Raw genomic sequence first — 5,390 nt, forward strand, 5'->3', positions numbered from 1 at the left:
GGCTGCACTGACTTCCCCCGTGTGCTTCCTCTAGTGACCTGGCCTGGCCGCTTCTCCATGCCCAGGGCCCTGTCACTCCTTTCCCCACTATCCCCTGCCCAAGGAGCTGTGGAGGCTGGGTTAGGCTGAGATGCCCCAAGGGTTAACAGCTTCAGCTGCCCAGTTCAAACAGCTCCCCACCAAGTGGGTTTCTCGGGCCAGCAGGAAGGGCCGAGAGCAGCGGAGCTGGGTGAGCCGAGGTTTGTTTTTCTGCAGACCGCCTTCTCCCACTTGAGTCCTTTCCCCGGACAAATCCCCAGCCCATTTTTCCCTGGCTTTCTCTCTCTCTCCATACAAAAACAACTTTATCTCTAAAGAGCAAATAACACCCAGCGCTCATAACAGATGCCACGAGCTGTTTCTGTTTTGATTTTTGAAAATAAAAATTCAACTGAGTTCAATAAAATTCGGAAGCCTCTTCCCTCAGTGGAAATTAAAGGAATCCAAGACGCCCGAAAAGCCAGCGACCTTCCTAATTAAAGCTGTAGCAACGGCGGGAATCCGCTTCCTACAACCAGCCCTGCTCTGGCTGAGCAGAGAACAAAGCCTGCCCCATCAATATTTCATTCTCTCTTTTCTTCCGTGATAACAATGCCGAGTGTTCTGAGTGCGCCCCCAAAAAGACATGCAGAGCTATGTTAATTAGTGTTTGAATAATTGACACCCCCCAGAAGTGTGCCAAGTGGGCTGTTGGCTCTGCTATGTAATTGCCTGTGCTCATGGGTACAGCCCGACTGTCTGTCTGTCTTTCTGTCCAATTTGGCAACTATGGACCCAGAGAAAGACTGATCTCAATTCTCCTAAATCACCCCTCATGCCCAGGTTTTAGGTGGTTTTTGTTTTGCGTTGTAGGTTTGAGTCTCTAAGATAGGTACATTAGGGGCAGACTCACAGGAACTGAACTCTGGGCTCTTTCTGCTTCCTGGTTCTGGGCCCACCTGCAGCCCCAGCTTCCCTTTAGATAGTCTCTAGCTGCCTCCCGAGTGTTTCTGAACACCGTGCCTCTCATCCCATCTACAAATGGTCAGTCTGCATCCACACCGTGCTAGCCCATGCTTCCTTCCTGCAGCTTCTTGCCTTCTGCCACTCCTCCACTCACAAGTCACCCCCCCCATCCTCACATGTGCCATTAACTGACACTGTCCCAGATGTGCACAGGCCTTGCCTGGGTGCACAGGTACCTTTCACCCAGTTCTCCACGGTTAACAACATTGCCATTCTCACGCAGGCCTCCCAGCGCTTGCACAGGCTGTTCCCTCTCCTCAGAACGCCCTTCCTTTCCCTGCCTGGAAAATCCTGCAGTTTGGCCAACCCTCAGCTACAGGGTCATGGCAGTAATTGGATCTTCCTGGATCTTCAGCAAGTACCAGTTGCGTTATCACGGGGTGAGTGGTGTCTGAAGCTTGCTCCAAGACTAAGTGGGAAGAGCACCAAGCGCAAGACATTGAAGGTAATTTCTAATTCCCATTCAAGATCTCGTCCACAGCAGTATTCAGTTACGGGAGTGAAGAGATAGACGATGGATGGATGGGTAGATGGATAGAAAAGTAATTGACAGATGAGTAAGGAGAGGATCATGGATAGATGTAATCAAATACAGATAAGTCAATGGAATAAAAGATGAACGAATAAGCCAGGTGGTGGTGGCGCTCGCCTTTAATCCCAGCATTCAGGAGGCAGAGGCAGGCGGGTCTCTGAGTTCAAGGCCAGCCTGGTCTACAGAGTGAGTTTGAGGACAGCCAAGAGTACACAGAGAAATTCTGACTCAAAAAAAAGGACAAGAAAACAATAACAAGAAGATGAATGAATACATGAATGTATGGTTATATGGATAAGATGATGGGTGGAAGGATGGGTGGAGTTGATGACAGTTGCAAGGACATAGGTGGATGCGGATGATACCTGGTTAGGTGGGGGGGGGGTTCAGCAGGTGTCTGGTGGCTAGATAGATAGGTGAGTTGATAGACACAAAGGGTATATCCATAGACAGTAGCCGGACAGATGATTTCTACCAGCAACCTTCCCCTTCTGCCTACCCCTGCCATCCTTCTGACAGACATATCTTTTCTGGCTCACAACCACAGGCTGGACTGAGCTTCTTAAGTGACAGCTGGACAGACAGACTCTTCTCTTGAGAACTGAAGAAGCTTCAAGTCTCTGAGATCCTGACAGAGCCATGCTTCTCAAGTAGGGGCCTGAGCGGGAAGAGAGTGTCTCTCCTCTGAGCTTTCTTCACACTCTCAAGCTTCGAGTTCCCAGAGGTACCACACTCTCTCCTTTGCACGGGGGCCTTATGTTTTAGTTACCTCTCCCATTGCAGGAATTAAATGCCTGGCAAGCAATTTGAGGAAGGAGGGGCTTGGTTTGCCTTGCAGTCCTAAGGGATACAGTTCATCATGGAGGGGAAAGGCATGATGGCAGGAACAGGAGGCGGCTGCTTACTTCCCATCTTCGGTCAGGAAGCAGAGAGTGAATAGGAAATGGGTCTGGGTTGTGACATTTCAAAGGCTGTCTGCTCTAAGTCACTTCCTCTAGCAAGGTTCCACCGCCCAAAGGTTCTGCAGCCTTCTCAACCAGCACCAAACATTCAAGTGCATGACCCTGTGGAGAACATTTCACATTCAAAGGTCAACATCTTGCCTTTCCCAGAGGCCTCAGCCAGCTCCAGAAGCTCCTGAGGCCTCAGCATGATCAGCTTCTAAGCTGCTGAGAAGTGCGAGAGAAGACATTGCATACTAGCAGAGGAGGGGAATTTTAAGACACAGACTATGGGCAGTCAATGGCAGTGTCCCTGGGGGTACAGAATCCTAGGGAGATGAAGAGGGCCCAAGGCTGCCAGGTATCCAGTTATAGCAGCATACTGTCAACCTCTGCTGTCTTCTGAGAAGACCCATCTTAAGTCAGGACAATAAACATTCATTAGTGAGAAGAGATGGAGAAAGCTCTCCTGTCCAAGGGTTCCAGGGCCCTTTGGGAGCCAGAACGGTCCTGTAATGAGGACCCACTGTAGAGCAAGTTTGATATAGAGACTAGTGGGCCTAGAGATAAGAAAGTCATGTTCCCATACCTCCCAACTATGGAGCCCTGCAGGATGCTGTAGAGTTGAGGCCTGCAGGGACCCAGTCTGCCTCTAGTCACCTCCCAATAGCTTCCTTCCCATAGCCTCCAGGTTCCTTACCAGCTTAGCATAGGCCACCAGGAAGCATGTGCAGGATTTCTCACATTTTCTGAGACTTCAGACTCAAGTAGTCATTGCTAACCAATCACAGAAGCCAGGCCTAAGTCTTCTTGGCTTCTGACCAAGGAACATCAGCAGCTAAACATCTCATCACCCAATACAACAAAGGGAGATGGACCAGCGAGCCTGGCTGAGCTGTGTACTGGGTTGGCTAAGACACAACATGAACACAGCTCAGGCACCTCCCATTGCAAGACTTCTGCCCATGCTCAGTTGCAGACTGGAATGTTGGGTATCTTCTATCTAGGGACCTTCTCTTCTTCCTCCAAATGCCCCTCTGGGTCCTGCTTCTCCGATAGGTCCATGTACTGCTTTGAACATCTCTCCATATGCCTTCCTGCCTGTGTGTCTTTACCCAACTTGGGAGTCTGGGGAGGACGTTTTACCAGCATTAATTAGATCAGGCAGCATCTAGTTGCTCATCCCCAGGTCCTCCAGCAGTATACCTGCCACACTGCCCACTCTTATAACATCGGTGGCTTCTCTCAGTGACCCTTCTTGTCCTGCTTCCCAGGTAAGGTGAGTATGTCCCTACCCCTTCACCTCTCTCCTCCCCTTCCCTCTGACTCTCTCCTTCTCCCCTCCTTCTCATTCACTCTTCCCTTCCCTCTTTCTTCACTCCATCCCTGACTGCCACTGACCCCCTTGACATGCATAAGCATTCAGTCTGAGCTGAGATCTTTCACCAGAGCCCCAGGCCAGCCACCATCATAGAAATACCCTTTGGATGTCTTAAAACCCCTCCAAACTCAGCCTCTCCCAGGCAGGGTGGCTCACAGCACACTCCAGTGCTAGGCTCTGGGTTCAAACCCCTGCCCTGACACTAGTGATTAAGTACCTAGTTATGGGCCAGGCACTTAGACCTCTTGCCTTGACTGCCCTGATTCTGAAAATGGGAACCATGATAATGTAGTTAGGGAACTGAGGAGTCTCCCTCCCCGGACAGAACAGGGGAGGATGTTCCTGTGGTGATTGTCTTTCCTCCCTCTGCCACCCCCCACACCTAATCTTCATTGTGCCCAGGATGCCCCAGAGGCTGAGCTCCGGTCTGTGCCTAGCCAGCCCTTCCTTCTCACAGTCCAGCATATATTCGCCCTGATAGGTACTAGATAAAGCACTCACTTCCTGCCTCCACCTGTTCCCCCACCTCCTGCCTCCACCTGCTCCCCACACCTCCTGCCTCCACCTGCTCCCCCACCTCCTGCTTTCACCTGTTCCCCCCACCTCCTGCCTCCACCTGTTCCCCCACCTCCTGCCTTCACCTGTTCCCCCACCTCCTGCCTCCACCTGCTCCCCCCATCTCCTGCCTCCACCTGCTCCCTCATCTCCTGTGTCCACCTGTTCCCCCACCTCCTGCCTTCACCTGTTCCCCCCATGTCCTGTCTCCACTTCCCACCCATAACTTCTGTCCCAACTCCTCCCCTTTCTCCTAGGCCCAACCACCTCTCTCCTTATCTCACAGCCCCCAGTAAGGCCTCCTTCTCACCTTCTCTCTCTACCCAGCCTGAGATCACAATGATCTTACTAGATGCACTGCCCTCATTGCCCCAAGGAGGAGTCCCAAGGCTGAATGCCCCCCAAATCCCTCATGATCATACCTCTGCAGGTGTCCCTCTCTCTGCCCATTCCTCTTCCCTCCACAGAGGCTGGAGCTCCTGACCTCCACACTTTCCTCTTCAAAAACTGCTGGACTGCCACTTCCTTCCTTGCCCCCTCTGTCCCTCTGGAACTTTCTTGAATCCTGCTCGCTCCTTGACCAGGTCTCCATAGCCCCCTGGCTTTGCCAGCGGCTGTGCAGCCCCCTGGGCTCTGAGGCTCACCGAGGCGTGTTAACTTCCCATCACTGCTTTAGACATCACTATAAAATTTACGGCTTAAACTGCCATTTGCCTATTGTCTTGCAATCTCCTGAGCCAGAAGTCAGGGTACCAGGCAGCTCAGAGCAGCTTCAGCTGGTGACAGAACTTAGCCTCCCTTGACTTGAGGTCCTCAATGTCTCTCTGCCAGCCATAGCTTCAGTTTGGGGCAGACAAGGCCTTGCCACGCAGTCATTTTGCAGCCATATCCTCCTTGGCAGATTATTTCTTTATTATCTCTCTACAAGAAGGTTCCG

This window comes from Microtus ochrogaster, unplaced genomic scaffold (assembly GCF_000317375.1).
Source record: "Microtus ochrogaster isolate Prairie Vole_2 unplaced genomic scaffold, MicOch1.0 UNK54, whole genome shotgun sequence".
Taxonomy (NCBI): domain Eukaryota; kingdom Metazoa; phylum Chordata; class Mammalia; order Rodentia; family Cricetidae; genus Microtus; species Microtus ochrogaster.